This window comes from Neovison vison, chromosome 4 (assembly GCF_020171115.1).
Source record: "Neovison vison isolate M4711 chromosome 4, ASM_NN_V1, whole genome shotgun sequence".
Classification (NCBI taxonomy): Eukaryota; Metazoa; Chordata; class Mammalia; order Carnivora; family Mustelidae; genus Neogale; species Neogale vison.
In genome coordinates, this window is record NC_058094.1 from 181648933 (window position 1) to 181666189 (window position 17257).

The window sequence follows — 17257 nt, forward strand, 5'->3', positions numbered from 1 at the left end:
AGTTTGGCATTGAGGTTAGGGTTCTAGTTAAAGGTGGAGTTGGGGTTAGGGTGTTGGTTTAGCAAAACCTCATTGTCTCTTCAGCCACAGAATCAGCAAGTATATCCCTCGTCATGACTTATCTTACTCTTTCCACTGGGCCAATGTTGATACTCAGACTATTGCCATCCAGGTCTAAAAATTTTTAAAAACATTTTAAATATAATAATCACATATATATTGAGAGAGTGAGAGAGAGTAAAAAGGAGAGAGCATGTATAGCATTTTGGGGTTGGAATAGAGGAAGAAGGAGAGAGAGACTCTCAAGCAGACTCCATACTGAGCAAGGAGCCCAATGTGGGGCTTGATCTCACGACCCTGAGATCATGACTTGAGCCAAATTCAAGAGTAGGACATTTAACTGACAGAAGCTCCCAGGTGCCCCCAGGCCTAATAATTTTTTTTATCGAAGGAGTCCGTTGTGTTCATTTTGGGATGATAATTAGCAGCTTCACTGACTTCTACACACTAATGCCAGTAGCTCCCCCCACCACTGCTCTCATGGTATTCAAAACTGTCTGCAGATATTGTCAAACATTTGGGGGAAATAAAAGCACTGCTGAATTAGAAACTGCGCTAGACCTCGACGCCACTTTGAAATGAGGGTGAGGGTAGAGACCCTGACAAACTTAACATCTGTCCCAGAAACAGCTCTTTTACTCTGAGACACAAGCACAGGAAGAAACAAAGACATTATCATTGTCAAGTTTAAGGAACTTGCTTTTCCACCTCACCCACCCACCCCTGGACTAACCAGCAGAGCTGAAGCCCAAGACCAATAGAAAGTAGAAGAATATAGAAAATATTAATTCTGGGAAGCATGGGTTATCACTCCATTTTGTAGATGAGAAAACTGAGTTTCTCGGAGGTTAACCAACCCACCCAATGTCATATACCAGCAGTAGCAAAGCCAGTGCTCAAACCCCACTGAGGCTGCATCCAAAACTATATTCGTCTGATAAGCCAGGCTGCAATTTCCTTTTGTCCGCAGTGCTGTATTATAAACTAATATATATTTCAGCACCAACTCCATAAGCCGTAAACTCCTGTGGGGAAGGAATGATATATGCCTGGTTCTATACCACGCATTTCATTTGTGCTCTATAAATATTTGTTGAATGAATGAATGAAACCCTGCCCTCTACCCTTGGGCTATGTAGGGCTTTTTCCAAGGCCAGGCTGCACCTGGGAAAACAAGAATGGAGATAAAGGTTCAGCGAAAGTTGACAATTGCAGGACCAGTGTTCTTTCTCAGAAGGTCCTTGAAAGAGGCAGGAAAATGTATGGCTGGCTTCCAAGCAACAGCTCTCCTGTGTATGCCAGGAGATAAGCTCCACACGCCTGTGGGAAGGGGGAGAGGGATGGAGTGGGAGGAGCCACGCAGGAGATGATGGCGCTTCAGCTTCAGGGTCTGGGTTCAATCTGGAAGGACTGAGAGAATGAATCAAGAAGAAACTCTAGGGTCGAGTTAATTAAGTAAGTAAGTATAATGAGGAAAAGGCAAGAAGGAGTAAAATGACTAGTCCAGGCTCAGCGGGAGAGATGGGTCTGGCACAATGAAGCGCTGATACTGAGAAATAAGGTTGGGAGTGAGGGTGAACTTGAAGGTCACGCAAAGATATTCAAGGTTATATGTAGATTTCTGAGTAGCCCAGCAATGACGGTTCACACAGATGGGGGGTTGTCGCAGGCAGGCTCCGCTCTGAGCACTTTACAGTGATGACGTCATACAAGAGAGGCTGCTTTCCCCCTGAAGACACTGGAGGAGCTCAAACCCTGAGACTGTACTCAAGGTACTCTATACGTGATAGGGGTAGGATGTGAATCCAGGCTTCAGGCCTCAGGAACCCACGCTCTCTGCCAGCAGGCTACACCCGCTCCTGGTGTGTGATGTGATGAAGGCTATTAGCCCTCCGCTAAAGAGAAGACGGATGCATCAGGGTCCCTCCCTCATGTTCTTAATCTGGGTAATAGTCACTCATTCACTCATTCCCGCAGGATGGGGCCTAGGCCTGGCGAGAAGGAAGATTCCGGATACACTGTAGCAAAAGCTGGGGCTTCAGAGCTATTTGCTGGATGGCGACTGCTGGTGTGTGTAAGATACAATGACTTCACAGGCCATGCTATACGAAGCGTCTTCCTTCCTTGCTCATCGGCATCCCTTCTGCACTTTCTCTTAGATTTGACCCCACTTGGGGTTGTAGGGATGGGGACATGCGTGTACTATCCCCCTCCTTTCTACAAGCTCGACTTGGCCTCACCCTCTGGGAGCATCTGGATGGTGGAATTGTGTGGCCGCTGCTTGTAAAATATGGCGCCAGCAGGGGCTGGAAACACCCCTAGCACTGTGGTTGGTGAAAACCAATGATCTCTGTGGGTGGTGGCAAGAAGGGGGGCCTTGGTGTGTTTTATTCATTTGACCATATCTGTTGAGTACCTACTGCGGGCCAGGCACAGTTCCAGGGGACTGGGACACATCGTGGATACAACAAAGATCTCTGCCCTCATTGACCTGGCATCTCCAAGGGAAAGGCAGATGATAAGCATAAGAAATAAGTAAACTGTATAGGGTGTTAGAAGGTAATATGTGTTTTGGGGAAAAAAATGGGACATAAAGGTAGGTAAGAGCGATCAGGAAGAAAGCAGGGGAGTAGTGGGGAAGTTTGTATTGAACAGGATGATCAGAGAACATCCGAGCAAAGACTAGGAATGGGACTAAGCAAGCCAAGTGGAATTGGAGCAAGAAGGAGTGATCCTGTTGTACTCAGCAAGGAGGCCAGTGTGGCTGCATTGGGCGCGAACATGGAACCCCGAGGCAGTGGGAGACAGGTCAGGTGGAAGGGTTGGGGGAGAGGGCGTGTTATGAAGGGCCTTCCAAGCCTTTACTCTGAGTGAACTGGGGAGCTCCTGCCAGGTCAAAAAGCATAGGAGGGAAATGATCTTTCTTCAACGTAAGAATAGGGTAAGGGTAAATTATGGCAATAATTGAGGAGAGAGATGGTGGTAGCGGAAGGTAGTAATTTTTTCCCCAGTATAGTGCCTGGCCAACGTCGTTCCAAAAATAATTGATGGGATAAGAGTCAACCAAAGCAAATTCTTCATGATGAGTCAGCATGGGAGAAACCAATGCTGGGGAGACATGACACATGGTTGTGCACTGTGCAAATTGCGACAGAAGGAAGAATCACACACTCAGATCCACCCACTTATGAAAAACAGTGCCCCATCACCCAGACCACAGCTCAGGCAAGCAAAGCACTGACACCTGCATTATTGAAACTTCTGTCTCTTTGCCCTGCTGAAGACCATGTAGGCAATCAGCTTTGTCTTTTCACTGTCCTGGAATATTTCTGTGGGGATTAAAACTCTGATCAATCTCTCCCCAGATAGTCCCTGCCCTTGGTGTGAAATGTCTTGGTTCCCAGAGAACTATTTTACTCTGGGGGAATTCTCCTGGTTCTAACCAGGTTGTTTAACTAAATACCTGAGGTATAGTTTCGCTCAAACCACAGGGGAACTATTTTGCATTTGTATTGTATTTTTTGCCAAGAATTCATTGCAAATGCTTCTTTGCATTTTCTTATTTCCTTAAGCAATTTTTTCTGCTGGTGTTTTAGTTACAAAATATTTTATTCAGTTTAAAACTGGATTCTTTTGTGAAATTGAAGAGACCTTATGTTAAAACACTGACCGAAATGAAGAGCATTATTGGCAATGCAAATATATTTCTTAGGGTTAAAAGAAAAGTCCAGAAAAGTTGGTTCTGACTTACATAGAACACCTGCAGCCTATGAAGCTGAACATGTAGAGTGTGCATGAAAACACTTTTTATTTCCCACCTGTTTGTGTGCTTGATGAGTTCTCATTCTTTTTTTTTTTTTTTTTAAGATTTTGCCTATTTATTTGAGAGAAGGAGTGAGCGAGAGAAAACATAAGCAGGGGAGAGTGGGAGAGGGAGAAGCCAACTCCACTGCTGAGCAGGGAGCCCGATACGGAGCTCGATCCCAGGACCCTGGGATCATGACCTGACCTGAAGACAGACGGTTAACTGACTGAGCCACCCAGGTGCCCCATGATGAGTTCTCATTCATAAATTATCCAGAATTCATTTGTTTTGGCTGCTCCTCTGGAGCGAAAGAGCCATAGTCTTTTTCCTCTTTAGAGGAAAAGGAAGGGTAATCACGGATTTTTGGAACCTTTATCACCTCTGCTCTAGTTTTGTACCCAGCTTCCTGTTGGGTGGGACTGTGACTGTCATTGTTTGGGAACTCGCTCCTTCCGTGCCAACCTAGCTCTGCACCGCCATCTTTGAGCAGTGCTGGAACTTACCAGTGAAGGCTCCAGAGAGCACAATGTGACTCCCTCATGGGCCCGCCAATAGCCCCGATTTCCAACAGCGAAGCATGGGGGGCCAATGAGGATTCGTGTGCTGGAAAGGCACCTCTGTCGTTTGAATACCATGACGCACTACTGCGTGCCTGGACCCCACCTTCAAGGATCTACTATCCAGAGGCTCTGAAATGCTGCAGCAGATCAGCCTCACTCCGGGGCAGACTCTCTCTTCAAGTGGAACTACAGAGCCACCCTGGACACATGGACCTCTCCCTGCAGTGCTCCCTATGTCCTGGAAATGCCCAGCACAGGCTACATGGGGCACACTGCCTTCGGTGAAGGATGCAATGAGTAGGAAACTAACCTTCACAGCCATGGTCCAGAACAGGAAGTCTGCTGTCAGTCGGGCTGGATTCGAGTCGCAGCCTTGCCATGCACTTGCTGGGAAGCTGTAGTGAATCCGCCCACTTTGTTCAGGACCTGGCACATCATAGATGCTCGGGTAACACTCTTTAGATCGGTTACCAATTCTACTGTAGTGCCCAGTAAGGAGCAACCTTTGTGGCTGCCTGCTAGTTGGGGTGGCCAGAACACGGGGTTCATGTTTTAAGACATGAAACCTGCAAAATCCTCCAGTGACCAGACTTGCTGTGCCTATCCCCAGTGGTACCAGCCTTGGTGGCAGGCAAGGCACTAACATCTGGACTGAGAGTAGAGGCCAGGTATAGAACACCTGGAGGGTCACTTGGTGCTGCTGCTGCTGCTGTTTTGAATTGAACTTTAGCGTTGTAAAGCAGGACCCACCTGTTCTCTGAGCCCCACACCCCCAGTCACCTCCCCCCAGAAGCTTCAACATTATCTCCCCCACCTTGCTCTGAAGACTTGAGAAGTCTGGCAACCCCTCACTTCACTGAATATCCAGATGTGCCCATCGAGCGGTGAAGAACTCCCACGGGTCAGAGTGTGACACAATCAGGACTCTTCCAAAGTCCCACCACGTTGGCCATAAACGAGGACTCGCTTGCCTGCCTTCTGGGCGCTTAGTGAAGATTTTGGTTTGGCTCTAAAGCATGGGTGACATTTGGACCATGGAGGGAACACTCCAAGAATGGCAAGGAAGCCTCTCTTACCTACCGATAAGGCATTTTCTCCACGGTGCGTGGCGGACCTGAAATCCTGTGAGTGTTTTTTCTCCAGCTGAGGATAGGAGGCCATTCTTTTTGTTCATTCTCCTGTGGAGTCCGGTTGATGTCTTGCCAATGTAGCAGGATGCTTCCCCACTCCAGATGGGCAGGAAGCCAAGAAATGCAGTTCTCTGTTTGTCCAGGCACAGATCGTTGAGGAAAAGCCCCGAAGCAAATGTACAGTTTGTATCTCTCCAGCGCCTGCTGCAGATAGAGAGTCTCTTCTTAGCAACAGGACAAGCCCCAGGCAAAAATCAGTTCAACCCAAGAAACGGGCTTTTTCCAAACCTACGGAGTCCTTCTATGTGTCCGGCTCGTTCGGCGAGTACTGTCGGGGTCCTCACTATGAGTGTTGCTTGCTTCCGTTGTCCCCTCCGTCCCCTCTCCTGCTTGTGACCTGGGTCACCCTGGGAGAGCAAAAGGATTGGGAACACCAGCTCATGTCCCACCTGATCTGGAGGGCAAATATGCTGCTAATACCAACAACCACATGCCAGAAGTCCACTCGATGGCTTCCAAAGTCACACATTTGCGTCCTCAGAGCTCACTGCTGTGCAAGCACACACACACAAGATCCTGCCTTCTGGTTCATCAAATAAGACTGTGGTGAGTCGACGGGCAGGAGAACTTGCTTGTGAATCCAGCTGTAGTTAGTGATTTTTTTTTTTTCTTCAAGCTCCTACGTTTGAATTGGATAAAGCATGTGACTCATGAAAAGGGTTTGATTTAAGGGATTTGGGATCTTGGCTTTAAATGTATGCTTATGGGTATGGGAACGCTGTGGGGGGCGGGGAACAATGTATAATCCCGGGTAAATATTCAGATCAGAAATCCAGAATGCATTCCAGCTGTAGGATTCTTGTTGCTGTTGGCTCGTTTTGTTCTGGGGATGAGGGGGAGGTGCAGTGTATCCAAACGAGCCCCGTGTAACTATACTTCCCTCAGGATTTGTCTTTTTTTTGTTTTGTTTTGTTTTTTCCAATTTATTTATTTTCAGAAAAACATTATTCATTATTTTTTCACCACACCCAGTGCTCCATGCAAGCCGTGCCCTCTATAATACCCACCACCTGGTACCCCAACCTCCCACCCCCCCCCGCCACTTCAAACCCCTCAGACTATTTTTCAGACTCCATAGTCTCTCATGGTTCACCTCCCCTTCCAATTTACCCAAATTCCCTACTCCTCTCTAACGCCCCTTGTCCTCCAGGATTTGTTTTTTTTAACAGAACAACAAATGCTCATACATTGAGAAATGAGAGCTAAACACTGTGTCTTTATTTTTTTAACTGGGTGATTGTTTAATCCTGCCTTTTTTCAGCTCTGGTTTCTAACCTTACCAGGAGTGAGTGTTGGAGAGAATCCCATCATTTTGGCTGGGGGAACCTCACAATTTTCATCCAGTTCAGCAACAATCATGAGTTTCTTCTTCTGATGCATCGACGGTTTCTGCTCCTTTCCCAGCCTGCCAGGACACCTAGGTTTGGTTGGCTTACAGTGGTTAGCCCGCTGAAAGAAATGGGAAAATCAGTTGGCAATTAACGGAGAGTGTCGAGTTTGGCTGAATACACCAGGCAAGGACCATGTTTGATTCCACTTTAGGCCTCAATGTGTGGTTGGAAATTTCAGAGCGGCCGGCCTCCACAAGGGTGAATCTGACGTCACTTCCTGTGAACGCTGCCGTCTGGTTGCCATGACGTCAACTTGAAGGCAGAGAGGAGAAGCCAAAGCGAGAGAGACCTGGGGTACCAAAGGGGATTTTTCTGGAAGAATCTCCTCTTACTCCCCAATTTGGGACCTTGGCCTCCAAATCTTCATTTGAATGCAGGTGAATTAGACCATCTCTCTTGTTCCTCCATTCAAGATTGATGCCCTTTTACAGACTCTAAGGCCTCAGAGGCCATTCAGGATAAATAATAGTAGCTGTGCTTTGGGGTTCAGAGGTCAGGAACCCTGGGAAGGCCGTCTAGAGGCTGAAGGGCACATCTGCCAAGAATGACATGGAAATGTGATTTTTCTTCAACTATAAAATTATAAATGGGGGGCTGGGTGGCTCAGTCAGCTAAGCATCCAACTCTTGGATTCAGCTCAGGTCATGATCTCAGAGTCAAGAGGTCAATCTCTACATCAGGCTCTGTCTTCAGTCTGTTGAGATCCCCTCCCTCCCCCTCGTTCCCTTCCTTCACTCTCCAATGCACTCTCACTCTAACTCTTACTCTTGCTTTAAAATCCATAAAATGACAAAAAAAAAAAAAAAGTATAAATCGGGAAGACGACTATCTACTTAAAAGAGGTGTGATGACAAAGTGAGATCATGTTTAAAGTATATAGTGCAGTGCCAATACGCAGTGGTTTCTCAGTACAGATGGCCGAAACAATGCATAAGTGAATAAAACTTATTCAAGCAAACGACATCCCCCAGGACCTCATAACTCCCAAGGGCAGATCCAGGCCATGACCCTATATTCTCCGATTTCAAGTCTAGTGACCATTCTACTGATTTTCACATTTATTAATAAATCCACCAAACTGGGTTGCCTCGCAGTCAACTGTGGTCGGTCCAAAGTAGAAGTTCTGCTTCGACATTCGTTATAAATTATCTGGTTCCAGGCAAAGAATTTATTAATTTTTTTAAAGCTTTTATTTATTTATTTGACAGACAGACATCACAAGTAGGCGGTGGGGGGGGGAAGCAGGCTCCCCACTGAGCAGAGAGCCCAATGCGGGGCTCCATCCCAGGACCCTGAAATCATGACCTGAGCCGAAGGCAGAGGCTTAACCCACTGAGCCACCTGGCGCTCCCAGGCAAAGAATTTAGTCTCAATGTTGGATTCACTCAGGTAGTCGACAAAAATGTATGACATCTAAATTACATGCAGACCACTTGCTCCTTCCTCCTATATTAGGTCAAACATTCATTCCTTCATTTATTCCTACTGACTATTTATTGAAAGTTGACTTAGCACCATGCCCAAGGATACTAAATCTTGCATCAGGGGTCATCAAAGAAACATAAAGCAGGGTCCCTGGACAGCTGATGTGATGAGACAGACAGACACACATAAGAGAGGAGCAGAGGAGCATTGAAAACATTGCGCAAGGGGCCAGAGAATTTTACAAATCAGTACCACACTAACACCAAGAAGAGGGAGCCCCATGGGGACTGAGAAATAAGTTATAGTTGTATCTTGAAGAAAGTTATAGGAGAGAAGAGGAGAGAACGACATTATAAGGCAAGGAGAAGCCTACATCAAAGACGGAATTCTCTGCTCACCAAAATGGTGTTGATACTTAGAGTTTTCTTTCTTCCTTTAAAGATTTATTTATTTATTTGAAAGAGAGAGAGATTGAGAGCTCGCACACAGACTGAGAGAGAGAAGCAGACTTCCCGCTGAGCAGGGAGCCAGATGTGGGGCTCCATCTCAGGACCCCGGGATCATGACCTGAGCTGAAGGCAGATGCTTAATGAACTGAGTCACCCAGGTGGTCAGATATTTGGAGTTTTCAAGCAATACCAATATCTTCTTACACAGTGGTTCTCAATGTATGGCAACTGCATCAGAATCAACTGGGGGGGGGTTGTGCTATAATAAACTATATTTGGTCTTTGTCCCTGATTCTTGACACAGAGCTCCTAAAACTCTTGGCATTTTCTGAGTGATAGGAGCATCTTTTGTTACTCATGAAAACAAAACAAAACAAAACAACATCCCCTTCTGAATCATATCTGAGTTTATGCTAGCAAGGCAACTGTTGGTGGCCCCTGAGTTTCAAGGGAAGGTCTGAACACAACAGAAAGATCAAGCACATGATTGAAGGATTGACTTGCAGCCCAGGGGGCTGGGGAGCGGGGTTGGGGGGAAGTGCTGCACGGTCCAGTCCAATCACAAATGGCCAGTGATTGAATCAATCGTGCCTACTGATGAAGTCCGGGTAAAAAAACTTCTGAAGGAGGAGCTTCTGGGAGCTTCTAGGTTTATGAGCACATTTATGTGCTGGGAGGGTGGGGCACCCAGCAAGGACACGGAAGCTATGTGCCCCCACCCCTTCCTTTACGCTATAGATATAAATCCCGTTAGGCTGTTCCTCAGTTGTGTTCTTTCTAAGAAAGCATTCAGTGTAGGACTTTTCCTAAGTTTTATGAGTCACTTTGTGAATGATCAGAACTGGGGAGGTACGGGTGAGCTATTAGAAACCGTTGAATTTGTAGCCAAGTCAGAGAGAATTTGGGGGGCCTAGAGACCCTGCACTTGCCACCGGCCTTTGAAGAGAGGGCCGTCCTGGGCCCTTAAACCTGTGGAATCTATGGCCAAGTGCAGTAGTTCGTGTAGAATATGAAGACTGGTGTTGGGGGATTCGTTCTGATAAACAGCACAAGGCTATTTATTAAAATTCCAGTTCCCAGGCCACTGGTGCGAACTAGGGAATGGGACTGTGGGTGAAGCCAGAGAAGCTCCCCAGGTGATTCGGAAGTGCACCAGCTTTCCAGAGCACCCATCACAGCCTCTGCTTTTGCAACCTCCGTATCAAAGCCAGAGTTTGTCCTGCCCGAGGCACTAGGCTCCAGACTCTGGCAGTGAACCAGCTTGCCAATGGTGCTGCCTACCTGGAGTTGAAGAGGGTTGGACCCTGCCATTTCAACAGTCCCCTGAGTCAGGTCAGCCCACGTGGACCCCTCCTGCCTGATTCTGTTGGTGTGCGTGGGTGGCTTCTGGGAAGCCAGCAGGAAGGGGGGTGGATCCCTCAGTTTAGTTCCTTCCCAAGCCCTCTCTGGGTTAGGAAAACCCTCACCAGCCCTGACATGGCAGAATTTCCATATCTCTAACATGTGGACTTGTGTCAGGAGCCTTAACGGGGTTGCCCCACTCTGGAGGAATGCCCAGGGGTAAATCCCTTGCATGGAGAGCCCGTGAACACAGACCCCCACCTCCGCAGGGCAGAGGAGGACATGAAGACATTCTTGTTCTCGGCCAACATCATCTACTGGGTGCCCATTTTTAACAAAAGAATTTAAGAAAAGAATTAAAACAAAACTTAAACACACAACAGAAATTGTCTGTCATCCCAGCACAAGGCAATGACCCTGGTTGGGAAACTTGGGTTTCCCTCTGGTCTTTCAATGTACTTTTAAAAACCATGGCTGAGATCTACATTCCTGCTTGTTACTAGTTTCCAGGGCAGTAAAGATAAAAAGCACAGTTTCTTCTTCAGCTTCCCTCGTGGAAGAACAGGCTGTGTTCAATTCAACAGCATTGTTCCTTCTGCCATGGGAAACTCAGTCTATCAAGGAAGGCTTTTTCCATTTTTATTGGCCTCTTCATCTTCTTATTGCCAAAGTAATACCTGTTGGTTAAAAAAAATTTTTTTTTCAAACAATGTAAAAATGTATAAATAAAATCTCACCCCATCGAATGTTTGATGCATCTGGCTCCAGACCCTTCCTGTTTCATAAAATAACATATGTGCTCTATACCTCTATTCTTTTTAATCTACAAAAATGGAATAATAATGTGGATTCTGTCTGAGGACTTGGCATTTTTAACCTACCAATATAGGGTGGATACCATAGATGTTTTTAGTGAGAACAAGAGAAAGCGGAAAGAAAAACTGGGCTAGAAAGTGAAAGCAGCCTCTTCATTTTGGATGCCAGGAAGAAAGTCTGTACTGGGTTTGCTATGTTAATTGAAACCACAACCCAAGCCTATTATATACTTTGTCCTAAGTATGGGATTGAGAAATGTAACTACGTGGGTTGCTATTTCTTAAAGCACCCAGAACAAATAATAAATGTATGGAAAAGAGGCCTAAGGAAAGGCTTGCATTGGTCTGCATCACATACCACGCTTCCCATGGCACCAGCCTGAAATTTCACGCCTACAAAATCATGAACTGACTAACATGCAGATTTACCTTTACTTTTCTTTTTTTTTTTTTCAGATTTACTTTTCATTAAAAAAATACAAAAGCCATCAATTAGCTCTACAAATATATCTCATGTCATATAGCATCTGGGGGTCAGGCACTGGGCCAGGAGATGGGATGTACCGTTGAGGAGCCAAAGGCTTCCTCCTTCACTGCTCAAGGTCAGGGGAGGGTGGCAGGTTGAGACAGACAGTCAAGGATAGGCATAATTGATAGATAAACTATCTAGCATAATCATGTGTGCTGTAGCAGGGGGAAGAGCCACTGAAAAGGTATGGGAAGTTGGTGCAGAATGATGGGGCAGACTGGGACATTAAATGAGGCCATCAGACTCTACCGCATTGAGTGGATAGACTTTAAGTGAAGCCCTGAAGAAAGGGAGGGGGGGCGGGGGGAAGAAGCTGTTCGTGATGGGATGAATTGTGTCCTCTACTCCTCCCTAAAAAACAGTATACTGAAGTCCTAAACTCCAGCACCAAGGAATGTGACCTATCTGGAAATAGGGTATTTCTCCACCTAATCAAGTTAAGAAGCCATTGGATGGGCTATAACTCAATGACTGGTGGGCTGCTCACACCTACCCTGGCATGCTGAAGCACTCAGGCTGTAAATAAAGCTAAACGGAATCTCCAGGATTTCACAAACCACACTGGCCTTAAACTTCTGACCCTCTCCCAGCCCCAACACTAGCTAGATATCTGCTGGAACCAACTTCAGGAGGGTATCTACAGGGCTCCGTGGAAACAGACCCTCTAAAGTGGTGGGCTCCTTTCTTCTAGATGGACTGAAAAAGACCAGAAAATTCTACCATTACTAGGTGTTTGGTGAAATATGTACGAAGATGTTGAAAAATGAGGACGACACTGTGGTTATGGTGATAACTTCCTTCCCGTCTCCCAGCGATTCTCTCTGTCTGCACAGGGGTCCGGTGCGTGAGGCTGGCTCGCAGGGACCGCTGCGGAGCCCAGACCCCCGGCGTGCCTACCACAGGTTTGGGGTCGCATATGCACGCACCGTCCCTGCTGGCGCGTCTCCCAGAGAGCTCCCAGCTAACACTGGGAACTAGACGGGGAGCTTTGTCGCCAGTACTCAAAGCGCCACAGACACAAACCTGAGCCGCGTGAATCCTGGAGACCCCGGAGGAAGGTGCTGAAGAGGCAGCCTGGACCCCGAGGAGCTTCTACTCCAGGATCTGCCGAGAGGCTTTCTCTGGAAAGCCCTCCTCCTTGCCCCACTGCTCGCGGGGGGGACCAGACGGGGCCTTTTTGTGCTCACTCCTGTACCCCAGCCCCTGGAGACAGTGTGCTGGGGATCGGGTGCCAGAGAGCAAACGAGGAGCTGAAGGAGGCGATGCCAAGAGGATGTCAGCCGAGCGGCCCCGTGGAGGGCGGCCGCCGGAGGGAGAGGCTGACTCCTCAGTCTTAGCTTTGCCCGAGTCTCAGCGGGGAAAGCAAAGTCATCATGTAAGAGACATTTCCTGGGACTGGTCTTCAGAAAACTTCTAAAAGAGAGCCTTCTGGGTTTGCTTGTTTGTTTTTACTACCGGCATCCCCAAAGGGTCAGACATGGTGAACTCCTGCATTAAATCTTGGGGCCTCAGAGCATGCTTGTTTCCTTGTGTCCCTTTTTTCCATCCTTTCTTCTTTTCTTCCTTCCTTCCTTCTTTTTACTTTCTCTTCCCTTTTCCCAAACATTTCTGGAGAACCTACTTTGTGCCAAGCACAAGGAGTGTACCAAGGATATAGCGATGGAGCAGATGGCCCCTGACAAGGAAGAACCTCAAATCTAGTTTGTGTCCGTGAGGAGAGGCTCTCCTCTCCTCCTGATGCTGAGGTAACACGTTACTGTCAGTTAGCATGGCACAACCTAATTTCTCACTTCTACAGAGTCTGTCAGGGGCCAGTAAGACTCTCACTCATCCAGTGAGACGGGATGTGGAGCCTCTCCATATTGGAAGGCCACCATGTCACACATGGCCAGAGCCTTGAAAAGACAAGTACAAACATGGAGGTGGCACCATGGTTTTTTCTAGACTTGGGACCAGAAATGATGAATTAGTCCCACTCACAGGTCAACGGCCTGAAATAGTCACATGGCCCCAGACTACCTGCAAGGGAGGCTGGGAAATGTGGGGGAGCACATGGGTATTTACTGAGCATTAAATGTCAGTGTCACACTGACAAGGAAACAATAATTTCTACACAATGTGTTGAGGACAGTGATCAAGGTATACATAGAAGGCACAAAGGGCCTTCATTTCAACCTGGGAAGGAGCAGGTGAAGGCTTTTCTAAGAAGATGATACTTTTTCTTCTCTTCAGTGTATTTTCAGATCAACAGTGTCAGACGTTAGAGCATACCTCTGTACTACACAAAGACCTAAAATTCAAAGTATATACAATTTCTTTTTTAGAGATACGTACTGAAATATTTACAGATGACATGGTGTCTGGAATTTGCTTCTAAAATTACTGGGAGATGGAGTAGGTGTGGGGAGAACTAAAACAAAATAGGCAGTTTATTAAAAATCAGTGAGACTTGGTGATGAGTACACTGGATTCTTTATGTTATGCTTTCTACTTTTATTTATGTTTCAAATTTTCCATAATAGCTTGTTTAATTACATAGCCATTGGGCAGCTGACAAGTATAGAGTGTCTTATTACAAACCACACTGATGTCACCTAAATTTTTAAACAAGCTATTGCTCTGGTTCCACTCCCACCCTTAATCTCAGAGCTCGGCTTCTCACCCCTTCTTTGCTGACTGGCCTTTATTCACATCTGTCTTGCGTTCTGCAGCCATGGCCATCCATGTGGCTGGAGTCCTTGTTCCAGCTGAGGAAACGTGACTCACTGAGGAGCACTGACCCCTCCCCCCATGCTTCCCTTCCAAGCAAAAAGCCCTCTTGACAAACTCCTGACAGCGTCTGCCTAGATTCCCTCTCAATTAATTATGTTGATACAACCTACATGAACAAAAGGAGCTCTAAAGTTTCTGTACCAGCCTTAAATTTCAAGAGCAGGCAACTTCCTGTTTAGGAAAGTGGACATGGCCCCAGACTCAACGAACTCTATGTCTTCTTCTACTCAGACAAAAGCGTGATTCATCTTTGTGCCCCTCACACCCAGCACTACACAAAGGCTGCCACAGAGTGGGGGCTGGGGAAGTTCTGGTTGAGGGCATGTGTCTGGTTGCCTCAGTACTGCACTTTCTCCAAGATACTTTGGGGCCGAAGGGAGCTTGCAGGGGCGGCTTCGTGCTGGGACCACACTCATCAGCTCACACTCGAGAATTTTCAGCTGCCGCCAGACACGGAGCCCCCGCATAGACTCAGCCACCCACTTTCCTGAACCCCTGCGTGGCCAAAATGTCACTCAGAGACACTCCCCAGTGGATGCCACATTGTCTCCAGCTTTTTACTCCACAAAAGGGCCTCTCTCTTTTCACAGGTCATTATTTTAACATCTTACTATTTAAGAAGCCTTCTGTTTTAAAAATAGCCAGTAGCCAACCTCCTTCTCCAGATGAAATCCCAGAATCTACTGCTAATGTCTTCACTTTCCAGCAGCTCCCTGAGAAGGAGGTAGGCTGAGCAGTCTCCTACCCCTATGACAACAGTCTCTGCTCTGGACATTCGGTGGCATTTCATATCTAGAAATACATCTGGAATTAGTCCAGTGCCTTAAAGAAAGAGCTCTGATCCTTATTTGGAACTTTGCTTTCCCCTCCTCTGGGCCCATGCAAACTTGGGCCAACTTGCTTCAATCCATTGAGTTTTACAAATGGAATGGGAATAAAACTAAGTTTTACTGGGAGTGAGAAAGAATGCAAATTATTCTTAATACAGCTTAAAGAAAAAAAAATGTTTTAACCTTAGCAGAAAATGTACTTTCCTGGGATTTCAAGAGGTTTCTATTTTTCTTTTTAGCTTGTCTGTATTTTTGATTTTTTCTATATGGGGCATACATTATTTTGTAATTTTTAAAAAAGTGGTTATCTTTTTTCTTTTTTTTTAAACCAAGGTTTCTCAACCTTAGCACTGTCGAAAATTGGTCTGTGATTATTGCTGTGGTGGGGTTAGGAGCCTCTGTAGGATGTCTAGCCACATCCCTGGCCTCTACCCACTAGGTGCCAGCCACAACCCCACAGCTGCAATGATTTAAAAAAAAAAAAAAGTCTCCAGATAATTGCCACATGTCCCCTGTGGGGGACTGAGGCAAAAGCACTTATTTAAAATCCACTATTTCCAGAGGAGTCCAAGATGGCAGAGGAGTAGGAGGCCTAAATTTCCTCCCATCCCTGGAATTCAGCTAGATAGCTATCAAACCCTTCTGAACACCTATAAACTCAACAGGAGATTGAAGAAAAGAATAGCAGCAATTCTATGAATAGAGAAGTGATCACTTTTTGGAAGGTAAGATGTGTGGAGAAGTGAATCTGAGGTCCTATACAGGAAGACGGGCGTTGTGGGGGAGCGTCTGTCAGCTGGCTCCCGGCAAGCGGTAAAGCAGCAGAGCGCAGAATCGGAAATTTCAGAAGTCTGCTCCACTGAGGGACGTGGCTCCAGAGGCACGTCCAAATTCCTTTTTTAAATCTTTTTAAAATTTTCATTTTTACAGTCATTTTCTATCTCCTCATCATATTATCCTTATTATATATTTTTTTTTCTTTAAAATTTTGGGATGTAGTTTCTTCTAACAGACCAAAATACACCCAAAATTTAGTGTATGGCTCTATTCTATTCACCAGCCTGATCATATTCTCTTCGTCCCTGCCTCCAGTTTTGGGTCTCTTCTGATTTGTTTAGTGTATATTTCTCTGGGGTCATTGTTGCACTTTTAGTATTTTGTTCTCTTGTCCATCTATTCTTCTCTAGACAGAATGACAAGACAGAAAAATTCATCTCAGAAAAGAGAACAAGAGACAGTACTTACCACCAGGGACCTAATCAGTATGGACATTAGTAAGATATCAGAGCTAGACTTCAGAATAACAATTATAAAGATACTAGCTGGGCTTAAAAAAAACATAGAAGACACTAAAGAATCCCTTTTTGTAGAAAGCAAAGAATCAAAATCTAACCAAGTCAAAACCCAAAAGGCTAATAATGAGAATGCAACTTAAAAAATGGAGGCTCTAACTGCTAGGATAAATGAGGTGGAAGAGAAAATTAGTGATATAGAAGCCCAAATGATGGAGAATAAAGAAGCTGAGAAAAAGAGAGATAAACAAATACTGGGTCCTGTGGGGGCATTTCAAGAGATAAGTGATATCATAAAGCAAAACAATATTAGAATAATTTCAATCCCAGAGAGAGAGAGGAGGGCAGAAAGTATATTGGAACAAATTATAGTGGAGAACCTCATTTATTCAGGGAAGGAAACAGTCATCAAAATCCAGGAGGCACAGATAGTCCCCCTCAAAATCAATAAAAATAGGCCAACACCCTGACATCTAATACTAAAACTTACAAATCTCAGAGACAAAGAAAAAAGTCCTGAAAGCAGCTCGGAACAAGTGGTCTGTAACCTGCAATAGTAGAAACATTAGATGGGCAGCAGACATATTCACAGAGAGACCTGGCAGGCTAGAAGGGACTGGAGTCATATATTCAGGGTACTAAATGAGAAAAATATGCAGCCAATAATAATTTGTCTAGCTAGACTGTCATTGAAAGTAGAAGGAGTGATAAAAAAGCTTCCAGGACAAACAGAAACTAAAAGAATTGTGATGACCAAACCAGCCCTGCAAGAAATATTGAAAGGGGTTCTCTAAGCAA